General features: G+C 31.7%; 1 protein-coding gene across 4 annotated transcripts in view; it reads right to left on the bottom strand.

Moving 5' to 3' along the window:
* Positions 1 to 12,841, bottom strand: part of LOC129807043 (calphotin) — a 136,193-nt gene that overhangs the window by 43,505 nt on the left and 79,847 nt on the right. The window lies entirely within an intron of this gene.

The following is a 12,841-nucleotide window of genomic DNA, read 5'->3' as shown; positions in this document are numbered from 1 at the left end:
CAACATTCTCAATAAAAGAAAAATTCAAGTGAATTTAATAAAATTTAATGGCACTGGAAGGAGGAGAATATAAAGGAAATTAAAAAAAATTGGAGTACTTTTGAATACACGGAGAAAAAATCGGATTTTTTGCACATATGACTTACAGTTTTAACTATAAATATATTAAAAAGAAACACAATTATGTTAGCTTTACAATACACATATGAAAACAATATTTGGTAAAATTGTCCGTAAATATTTGTGAATTTCTCAAATGTGTTAAAAATGAAACTTTTTTTTAAGATTTCATTTAAATATTTAAATTAGAATTTAAAGACTTCCAATTTTATGAAAAACATAATCTCTTAGTATTTAACAAGTTCATTAAAATATATTTTACAAACACTGTGCTTTAAAGATCCTTATTCCTCTAGCTTTTAAATTAAAAACAACAAGAAAAAAATGGCAAAGCGTCCCAGCTTTGCGGAATGCTCGAACTCACGAGATAAAGCTCACCGTGAATTAGTTTTTTGCATAATCTTTTCGTATTACTGATCTACTAGAGATCAAATTGATTCATAAATCACAAAAGCATTTGAAAATCAAATAATCGGTACTTAACCACCTCATTACCGATGAATACCGATGCAGCCGGGTTCGAAATTTCAATACCTCTCCAAAAAATACAAAATTAACCAAATCGGTTGAAAAATTAGCCTTCTAAAGTGGTTGACCTTTGACCTTCAATAATTCAAAATGACGAATTTTCCGGTCATAGGTATGTTAGGGCGAAATGTTCGCCTGGACTACTTCTAAAGCATATCCGAAAATCATTGAAAAAGCTTGGGCCAATTTTGAGAAAAACCGAAAAAACATTGTTTTTAGGGAATTTTACTTTTAGAGGATGTAAAATTATTCAAAAATCGGTACTTAACCGGTTCATTACCGATGAATACCGATGTAGCCGGGTTCAGAATTTCAATACCTTTCCAAAAAATCCAAATTTAATCAAATCGGTTTGAAAAATAGGCCCTCTAAAGTAGTTGACCTTTGACCTTCTTTAATTCAAAATGGCGAATTTTCCGGTCATGGGTATGTTTGAGCGAAATGTTCGCCTGGCACCTCTAAAACATATCCGAAAATCATTGAAAAAGCTTGGGTCAATTTTGAAAAAACCGAAAAAACATGGTTTTGAAGAAGAGATATTGTTTTTTTTTTATTGGAGGTCATCTAAGACTGGAAGGCGATATCTCTTACCGTTTAAGCTCAATGACAGTGAAAAGTTGAAAAAATACGATTATATAACTGCTCTCTCTTTGAATTCGAGCAGTAATAATAACATTTTTATAAAATCATTCAACGAATAATATGAATCACACCTAGAGGAAAGTACTATCCCTTCGAACGTTCATGCCAGGGGCATGACATTTCCTATGTTTCCCATGTGTTTCTAGCGTGCCGAAAAAACTTTTGAGTTTATTAGCTGTTTTCTGTCATTGTAGAATAATTTATAAAAAAAAAATACTTAATACAAAATAAAAGCCAATTTAAGAACGAAGAGGCAACCGAAAATCCTAAATTGGCAACCTACGTAGTTTTGGAGATATCTCGTGAAATGTGTACAAAAACAGGAAAAAATTACATTAAAACCGGTCGCATTTTTCAGAGCTAATGTCATCCCCCTGGTTCATGCCTTCGAATAATGTGAATTTTCATTTAGTTTTTCTAAGAGACTTATACGGGCTTCAGACCTAAGGCTTAGCCATCTGACTTAACTCCTTTAATTCCTTATCAGGCACGATTTTTAAGAAAAAAGTTGTTTAGAATTGGATATTAAAGGCAAATGATCCAATAGCGTTTGAAAAATCAATAAAATTGCTTGTTATTTAGATTTTTGGGATCTTCAGGAAACTCAGCTAAACCTCCAGTCTGAAGCCGGCATTACACATTTCTATTAAATATTAGTCGTCTTATCACCATTTGTTGAAAATTCCTTGATAATTTAGTGTAAATCTCTTACGAAAAACAAAAGAAATTCACATTATTTGAAGGCATGAATGTTCGAAGAGAGAGCACTTTCTCCTGCATAATTCTGATTTAAATACTTAAATGCTTAAGGATTTATCAGTACGAATAAATCATTACGGATTGTGCTCTTTCTTGTCCATCAGCCAACTGACCAATGCTAATAACCTACAACACTGAGATATTCAAGAGATGTATTTGATTGGAGACAATCACCTTAATCAAATCAATTGTTTGCATCTGAGAAAGCGTCCAGCCCCTTTCTCAAAGCCCCCATCGTAGCACCAAAGTTAAGAATTCATGCTACATCTCCTCACAATTGACTTTTATTGCAATACAATAACTCTATATGTGCAGTTGACAATGAATAAATTTAAATGACAATGCATCTCAATTGAATCTTGTCCTGTCTTCTTGGTACAAATCTTGTGGCATCTCTCTTTTGTGTACCACGACTAGCCATCAGGTTGACCTTTTAACTTGTGACTTGTGAAATCCTTCAACCCCATGATTCTCCCATTTTTTTTTATTATTATTACTTAATTTTTTTTTCTTTAACACTTTCCATGCTTGTTACTCATCCACAAAACCACAATCGCATGTTTCACACGATTCTCAAAGAGAATTATTGCTTCTTTTATGTCTCACTACATGATTGTGTGATAAATCAAATTAATAGCCAACACTGCCCATTTTCGCTATATATGTGTCTTAACAATAAATTTATTTTCTCATCAATTCCTCTGTCACACATCGATCGTTCTCAACGCAATCGAAACCCCACACCCAATGGTAATAATTTACTGACTTTCCACAAAATTGCTTCTTCTCCGGGGACCATTTCCTCCCTACTACACTGCAAAAATGGCAAAAACAGCTAGACTAACAATAAAAATAATGTGATTGTTAGTTGAAAACCATTTTATAAAATATTAAATAGCATACAAACTCTTTGAAATAATTAAAAGTAAGAAATAAATACTAAAAATTTTAATAACAATTGAGTATTTTTAACTGCTCGAACTCCAAAAGAGAGCAGTTTTCACAAGCCAATTTTTTTTCAAATTCTCATCATCCTGACTCCTAAATGGTAAGAGATATTGACTTCCGGTCTTCGGTGACCCCCCCCCCACAAGTCAACATTCTCTATTGAATTAACTTACCCAATGTACCCCCCACCCTTTCTAACCCCTCCAAAAACATGTTTTTTTTTTTACTTTGTAAAAAATTGGCCCTAGCGATTTCAATGATTTTCGGATATGTTTTGTAGTTAATCGAGCTGAATATTTGGTTCTTAAGACCCCTTTCACCGGTTAATTCGCCATCTTGAATTATTCAAGGTAAAAGGTCAACCACCCTGGAGGCCTAATTTTCAACGGATTTGGACAAATTTGGACATTTTTGAAAGACATTTTAACCCGTTCAGTCAATGTACTAGAAATACTTGAGAGAATGTTCATATTTTGGAATTATTTTCTTACAGATTAATAGATGACGTTTTTGAAAAAAGGCCAATTTTAATAAATTCGACGAGATGTCGAATTTTCCGTCCGCCATTTTGAGCAAAAATTATGTATGACTTTCCGCGAAGCGAGAAAAGAACAAAAAATGTATTTCCATCTCGGTCGGACTATTTTTTCCAAGTAATTGAAGAACTAAAGTTACTAAAAATGCATTCCCGACACCAATTCGGGTATTAATTGCCTAGAAATAAATCGTTTAAAATCACTCAATTTGCGTATGATGTATAATACCATGGTAAGGAATGGGTTAATTCTGAACCCGACTGCATCGGTCACAATTGGCGGTTAATTGGTTAAGTAACAGAAATAGCCCTAATTTAAAAATACAGTTTTCGCACTTTTTCAGTCTTTTGACCCATATAAAATTCATGCGGTAAGAGATATCAACTTTCAGGCTTCGATGACCCCTCCTCAAAAGACATTACCTCGAAAGTAATCTCTTAATTTTTTCAAAATTTTGTAAATGAAAATTCTATGTGGGTCAAGATTTTAAAAGGCCATAATCGGGAATAGGCCAAAATACCGAAAGGCTCAAGCTCGTGAAAGGCCAAAATCCTTGATGGGCCAAAATAATGAACAGCCAAAATCCCAAATAGCCAAAATTCCAAAGTCAAAGTTTACCTTTTCTGAAGGTCCTATTTCCCTATCAATCTGGCCAAATTTATATTTTCATAAGGTCGGAAAAGCAATAATAAAAATGGGATAACACAGCTATTTTTTAATTAGACTTCAGAGAATGAAACCTATATAAATTCATAGACACTATATAGATTCTTGACCATTTAAGAAATGATCGACGTAAGTTCAAGAAGGGCAGTAACAAAAATTGAAATTTCCCAACAGGCTTCATCAGTACCTGATGTAATTAACTACATGGGGATTCCCGAATTCGTCAGGGAACAAAAAGGAAACTGTTTCCAGTGCTTTCGGCTCAGTCCTTGAATATTCTAATCCTTCATTAGAATATTCATGTTCCAAGCCCTTATCATGTTTAAAATTGTTAAAAAGTGCCCCAATTTCTTGTACATGCCCCATTAATTGTCCTGATCCAAATGAACGAATTTCAAGAAACATTTTATAGACTCGACCACTGATCAAGTCTTGGAGACAAAGCCGAAAGCTCTAGAAAAAGTTGATGAGCCTTTCCTGAAGGAATTTGTTCTCCCATGAATTTTCGAATCGCGATGTAATTAGCTATAATACGTCGGTTTTTTTTTACACTATCCGTAATTAATCTATATTTCTTTAACATGTAGTTTTTTGTATAACTTTTTTCTACATAAAAAAGAAACTGTATGAGATATTATCTTCCCGTTTTCGATGACCCCCCTCCCTCCCCTATAAGTGAACGTTACCTCTCGACATTTTCACCTTGATCCCCAAACTCGTATTTTTTGTATGGCTGAAAGAATTTCTTTCATTTTCTGATTTAATATAAGAGCACCTCTGTGAGTGACTTTCTTAACAGTGTACAACTTTTATTCTTTAATTAATTAAAAATCTCAAATGTAGGACATAATTTATATCCAAAAGTACAGGAAAAGGAACTTTTTTTTTTTTTTGAATGTAAAAAAGGTGAAAAGCACAACTAATTACCATATTTCAATTGTCAAGTCTTGAAGAGAGAACATTGCACGGCAAATGAGGAGAAAATGTGATGAAAACTTTGAATATAGTAATTTCATTTTTCGCCATAACATATAATTTAATTTATTGCAAACTATTTCAAGTGGAAGGGAGAAATAGTCAAGTTTGAATTTTCCACGATGGCACAAGAAAGTACCCGGAGAACTTTTCAATATAGTGTTTGATCGAACAAACGAACTGAAAGTTTGACGATGGAAGCAATATAAGAAAAATTGACCATAGAATTTTTCCTGATTGAAAATAAACTTTTTAGGGAGATTTTACTTTTCTTTCTTTTTTTTATTTAAATCTGTTTTATGCAAATATATATGTCTCTCTTCGTGAATTCTTTTCACGTGAAGATTTCTATTCTTTCTAAAACTATACGTATACATTGTGCAACACTTAAAGTGTTCCAAACGAACAATGAAATTCAATTAACTTTCTTTTCGTTAAAATCTTGTGCAAACTTGTATTTTCATTCGCATATTGTGAGGGGAACTTTTTTTTTATAAAAATCATTCTAGAGAATTTGACGTTGATGAATTTCTTTAGCATACATTTTCTTCCCACAGAAAATCTCAAAGCGTAAAAAAAGAAACATACTGTTCTCTACATAATTATTTAAAAGCAATTTAATTTTTGGTAGAAAAAATTACTTGAAGAGTTTGCTGTTATAAATCCAAAGTTATAGTGAGAAATTGCTGAAAAGTAATTTGGCAGAAAAATTGCATTTACTATGTTCATATAGAATACCAACTGTTCCATATCATTCATTTTATACATCTCTCTTCACCTTGTGTATAACTTCTTTTTTTTCGCGCCACACTCAAGATAATTTAAATTAGATTAAGAAAGAAGGAAAGTATATTAAAATTCAATATTCTTCAAATACGCTTCGTTGGAGAAAAAAAACTTGTAAAGTGTTATAGGAGTATTTTGTGGTACAATAATTGTAAAGAGAATCTCTCTTTAAAATCAATCAATTGCAAATATATAGACGAGCAATTTTATTTCAAGAGAGTTTCTCCATAACACCATTTTATTCACCCATTCTCATACGATGCTAGTGACATGCATTTGGACATTTAAGGAAAAGGTTATAGTTGCAAGTCACGCTCTCATGACAGTTTATGCTTTTTGTCCCCTAAAATCATTGCAAAATCCTCTCTGTGAACATTTTACTTCACTTCATACAACTATGAAATTCTGTCGTCAACTTAAAGTTCGATGTACACAAAAGTCAGTAGCTTATATTGAAATAGTCAAATATCACATAATTGTATACATATGCGGTAAGTACGAAAAATTTTTAGACTGATACACATTGAGAATATTGAGCATGAAATTTCGCCACAATATTAAATAGAACAAAAGTTTCAACTGCCAATAGGAAGTACATAAACACAAAATTAACGTCCAACTCTTGGGCTTAGCGTCAATATTGAGAAATCATCACCAGTGATTTAGAGAAGTCAATATAATCACCAGAATTTTACAAGGAAAATTGCAATTCACCAGTTTAAGTTGATGGAAATGCATTTTGAACCTCAATCAACTCAAAAATCTCTTCATCAAAAAAGCAAACACTTGGTACACATTCACTCTAGAATTCGTGTGATTTGTGTAACTATAAAAAATTATACCACAAAGGATCGTTTTAACAAGGTACAATAAAAAATATATATATTACGTGATATGTCGAATTAAAAGTGATTGCTATCGTTCTACATTTTTTTTTTAAATCTTTCTCTGACTCACACGAATGTATTAAGTTTCCAAACTCGCTTGGGTTTTAAGCAAGAAGTTTATTATTGCAAATAGTAAAGGCTCGAAATTCTAAACTATTCTGTTTGTAACTTCGAAAGTTTTTCGAAGTTACAAAGATAATTTCAGGTAGTAATTCTCCGCTACAGTAATTGAGCAAGAACTTTTGCACTGTATTTACTTCAATATACTTATTTATTTTATGGAAACTCAAATATTTGCTAAATTATTGAAGCCGAGATGTCAGTTACTTGTCAAAACATTCATAGTAAATTCGAAAAACATGAGTTGTTAACACTCTAGCAGACCTTTGACAGTTCATTTCGTTTTCGTCAATGTCAATTGACATTTAATAAAAATTTATGATACAGTCAATAGAACACAAATAAAACATATTACTCTTCCTATTCACAGCTGGAATTTGATTCTTAAATTGTGTCTCGACTAAAACTTAAATGGAAGTCTATTTGCACAAAAAGTCGTTGATGTACGAAAAATTCAAACTCAAATTCGAATTTTTGAACGAAAGTTTCGCACATTGGGGAACATTTTCACATTGGCTCCGTTCAGTAATAACCTTTCGAAGGGATAAAGCCACTCTAAAGCCAAGCTAAACCTATTCGAAAGTCTACAGAAAGCCTAAAGTGCAAGTTCACGTACCCGCCGCTTTAGCGCTGATTGTTCTGCAATTTCGAATTTTGGTATTCTAGATCCTTCAATCGTCAACAATGTCTACAACAGTTTGTAAACGTTTGCTGCAAAAGGTGAATTTTTGTGTAGTTTTGTGGAATTTCAGGGTGGAAAAATCTTTTGTTTCTCACTGTTGTGAAACTCGTCGGTTTAAACGTTTGAACTTCCAACGGGTTTTTAGGTAAGGTCCCTTTGATATACCTTCGAATCGGTACAGAAAAACAGTAACCAGAGAGAGCTCTCAAATCGGGAAGGTTATTACTGAACGAGAGAATTAAGAATCTGTTGAAAGTATTGTTGCGGGGAAAGCATCCCTCCTAGGGAGTCCTACGATGGTTTGTAGGGGGATCATAGTACCTCAAAAGTTATTTAAAATTAATTGTTCCCGCCGTATCTATTCTCTGGTCAAATCCGGAACAGTATTACTTAGAGATTATGAAGGGAATAATAATGAAAAATAATCCCTGTTGCTTTGATCTATAGCAATACTAATTCATTTATAAACTCGAGAGACTTCGATATTCGAACAAGACATACTTCAGCCACCATGCGGATGAAGTGAGAATTAAAAATGTCTTCTTTAGTTTTCGAATTTGCATTTGAATATTGCAGAGTTTACGATACGCAAAACATGTTGTGGAGAAATTCTAAAATAAATCAAATGAAACTTGAAATGTTTAGACGCGGAAAACCTTCGAGTGAAGTGTATAATTTACTCATCAGTGAAATTCTAATAATTAAATTTCATATAAATTACGTGTAAATTGTCAAACGTAAAGATAAACTTTGTCGGTCTCAAAGGTATAATAAGGAAGATGAAAACAAAATCCTATGACTCTTGTAAATTTTATATATAAGTCTATATTCTCTTTGTTCTGCTATTGTCTAAAACTTTCAAAATTACTATAATTAAATACTTCGTGCACTCTGCAAAGTAATAAACCTCCACCCTCATTTTGATCACCGTCAGACATATAAATGTTTTTTCCCAATCATAATCTGTGCCACAGAATTTAAACTTCGTGAATCAACACACAAAAAACAACGATAAATTAGTAATTATCTTTCTAGATGCTTTAGGTATTGTAGTAAAAAGGATTTTTTTTTCAAATGGCTATGAGAATTTCTGAACACGAAATACACACACAAAAAAACGTGTATATTCTACTTATTGAGATGATTTTTTAAAGTCATTAATAATCCTATAATATCGGTTTAGTTCTCTAATTCATTTCTTTTGAACTGAACACTTTTTTTTTTAGAGAGAGAGCGTATAGTGTTGAAGGCAGAAAAACATATTCATTAATACAGCTGAGATTCCATATTTCGCAAATTACAAGATGAGATATTTCAATGAGAGATATAAAATTAGAACTTTAAGTACAAGTTGAAAATTCGAAGCAGAAAAAGCAGCAGGGGAGTGTTTCATTAACCAATCAACTTCGCTCTCTATTTTTTTTTCTATCAGCACAACAATTCTTGTTCTATTACAACAAATACGCTGTGTGGTAGATTGAAGATTCATTATTGCCACTCTCTTTGCTGAAGTCAAAGATCTACTAGGGTGCAATGAACACCAATGGCCATAATTAACACCTTTTCGCCACTAAATGACTAATATATTTTATTTTCCATTAAAAATAAATATCAATAATTTATAAAGTTTCCAGTAACTTTGAATGATATTGTCAAAGATTTTTAATGTTAAATATTCTAGTGAATATTGAAATAAGATATCTGTAAAAACCATGAAAATATTTCTTAAATCAATATTTTATCATGTACATTTAGTACTTTCAATTGATAAAAAAGTTATCACAACACTAGCCAGTAGGGAAATTCTGTAACACTATGACAATGTCATATGAGATATTTAGTGTTTTTTATGTGGTCAATTCGGAAAGAGTATTCGCAAATGTGGCTCATATCAATCATTAAAAGGTTCATATAGAGCTGCTTGTAATGGCGATTCGATACATATTGGCATTAACGTTGCCCTGCTTGCGAATTTAACCACTAGACTTGTCATATGACATTGTCATATTGCATTGTATTGTATTGTATTTTTATTGCCAACATGTGCCTTTACATTAGCCCCCCATACCAAGCGTCCGTCGCCGTCTTAGCGTTGACGACCACCATCCAAAGCCAAACGGCGGAATTGTTATAGAATTCCCCTACAAGACTGTTTTGGATAAAAGTTAACCAGTTTTCTATTTGCACAAAATGTCTTTTATATTCGAAAAATTTAAACAGAATTTCGAACATTACTTTACTCAAAATTAGCGAAAAGTTAAAAAAGTTTATAAAATACTACAGAGAGAAGCTTTCAAAGAAGTTAGTCAGTGATCTTGATGAGATTTAATAATGGAACAAGAATATTATGAGCTTCGCTGTTTTGATTTTCCCCACAATCAGCGCCAAGACTGACATAACCCTCCATATGCTACATACGAGACACTTCGAAATTGGAACAGAAAATACTTTAGCCACCACGCGGATCGCACGAGTAGTAAACATATCTTTTCGTTGGTTTTCGAAACCGATCCTCAAATGTATTTTCTCTTGGATAAACTTGAGGTGTGAGTGATTTGATTGCAATGTTGAATGTCCTTCAAAAATTCCTTTTAACGGCTTATCAAGGTCAAGTGTAAAGTATTTCTAGATGATATACTTCTCAAATGATTGAGGTAAGTTTAAAATTATTAAAAAAGTTCTTGAATAAGATGATATAGTTAATATTTTTGTCGATGATTCGTTCTAAGTATGCAGTGCACACACACTAAGAAACACTAATGAGTACATTAAAATTTACACATTTTATTCGAAAATCCAGGAAAATAGATCGAGAGATATAGATAAACGACGAAATATAATAAAATTATAATTATTATATAGAGTATAATTTAAGCTTCCAATTCACAGCTTTGACCAAGAGAAAAGACATTCGAAGATTGGTTTCAAAAGCCAACGAAAAAATATTTTTACTTTTCGTTTGATCCGCGTGGTGGCTGAAGTATTTCCTGTTCGAATTTCGAAGTGTCTTGAGTATGTGTCAATCTTCATTTTGTTGTGATAAAGGACAAAATAACAATGCTGCTTTATATTCCTGATCTATATTGTAATTCTTCTCAAAGCCAATGAGAAACTTTTTTTTAACAACTTGTAAACTTAGTATTTAATTTTTGACAACCTTGCGCGAGTTTTGTTCGAAAATTTGAAATTGAATTTAAATTCTTCGAATACCAACGACATTTTGTAGGGGAAAGTTCACGCCTTAGAATAATGTGAATTTATTTTACTTTTCCTAAGAGATTTCGACATGACTGTTACACAATTATCAAAGAATAGTAGAAAACTTTTAGACATGACTTTTTTTGTGTAAGTAAAGTGGCAAAAAGGGGTTTAACCATCCTATGCTCCATACATTGCATATATATGAATTGAAAAATTGAAAAGGAAAAATGTCGAGTGTAAAATCAAACAAAGAACTAACCATCAATGATCTGAACGTATATGAGGTTTTCTTGTAAGTCAAGAAAAATAATCTCTCTTTCTCGCAGTTGAAATATTTCTCAAGTCATCTTACACTAATTTTCCATCCACGTTCACCCAATCATTTGGCATTGCACGTTTGAAATTGCTTGTAACAATGAAAAAGAAGTTATGTATATGAAGGTACTGTTAAACCAAAAGTGAATTTGCTGTTACTTTGTCGTTCCTTTTGACTGATGATAATGATAATGGTGGAATTGGATGAGCATACACCGTTCTTCTTTCCTTGGTGCACACACCTTGGAACTTTATCTCATGTTGAATAAGAATCATTTGCACATCTGTTACCCGCAGAATTTTTTTTATTGTCATTATACACCACCCATCAACAAACCACGTAAGAATTGATAAGACAGCCAACGTACTATTGCGATTAATTTTAGACGTATATATACATACAATAAATTATACCCTATTAGAGAGTAATATTGCAATAAATTAGGTAAATTTTACATTATTTACTCTGTCACCTGTAATGTGTTTTTCTTATGTAATCATAAAAGAACATAATACATCTTCTTTTCATGAGTGAAATTTGAGAATGCAAGGCGGCTTCATTAATTTTCCAGAACCAAGTGCCTACAAATATATCTACCTTTTGAAGAAAGTAAAGGAACATTTGAGATAATTAAACACCGTACATCTTTCTAATGGTTCTTGCAATAAAAACTTCCTAAGTGGCTAATTAATATTATTATTTTCTTTCTTTTTTTTACAGTAAGACATTTGTGGAATAATTCAAAGATTTGTTCACTCTTTCAGAAGAGACATTTTCAACCTCACATCTTCTCCCTATTCATCGTTCACAGGTGTGTTAGAGATCAAAGGCAATAAAACTTGTTTATTCATCTCCTGAAAGAGCGACAAAAATGCACAAAATGATGCTTAAACACACGCTGAACGTGTGGTTTCAGAGACCAATAAGGTATGTCTAAATGTTTCGAAAATATTCTTGATATTCTCACTGACTTCATTTTCAAAGTATTACATTTCTTCCATAGCAGTATTTTTGCAATTAGAAGTCTTTCAATAGATCTGACACAAGGCTTTCAATCATTTATTTATTTATTTTTTTTATTTTTTACAGTTCATCTAACAATGTTATTTTTCATAGCTTTTAATCAATTCCCAATATTTTTTACTCCAATGAATTTTTAAAATGGTAAAATTTTGTGAAATTTAGCAAATTAATTTATTTCACTCAATTTTACATCACAACTAGAAACAAATAAAAAAAAACATTCTCATTTCATAATAAAATATACCAAATGTGCTATGTGCGAAAAATAAATAATTTAGTTTAAGTTTAGTACAGAATTGACATAATTATTAGGTTCCGAAGATTGTGGTTTCATATCCATTGCAAATTGAATACGTATACTAAACGATTATTGTGTAAAACTGTCACTCAAAATATGTACTAAATTAATTATGTACTAAAATTAAATTTAGTACATAAGTATGTTCAAAGGGTTGCAGACCTATATTAACTTTATAAATGATTATTTAAAGGAAATCTCCTTAGCATTGATTTTATAGCATAAAAATTGTATTGGAAATGTACTAAATGTATTAAGACATATAAATAATTTAGTAACAAAAACAATTAATCAAATTCAAAAGGATATTCACATTATACTTGCTTTATATAAGATGAAACATACACAATAATT

Source organism: Phlebotomus papatasi, chromosome 3, assembly GCF_024763615.1.
Source record: "Phlebotomus papatasi isolate M1 chromosome 3, Ppap_2.1, whole genome shotgun sequence".
NCBI classification, from domain to species: domain Eukaryota; kingdom Metazoa; phylum Arthropoda; class Insecta; order Diptera; family Psychodidae; genus Phlebotomus; species Phlebotomus papatasi.
The sequence above is the reverse complement of the archived record's forward strand: the minus strand, read 5'-3'. Positions and strand labels throughout refer to the sequence as shown.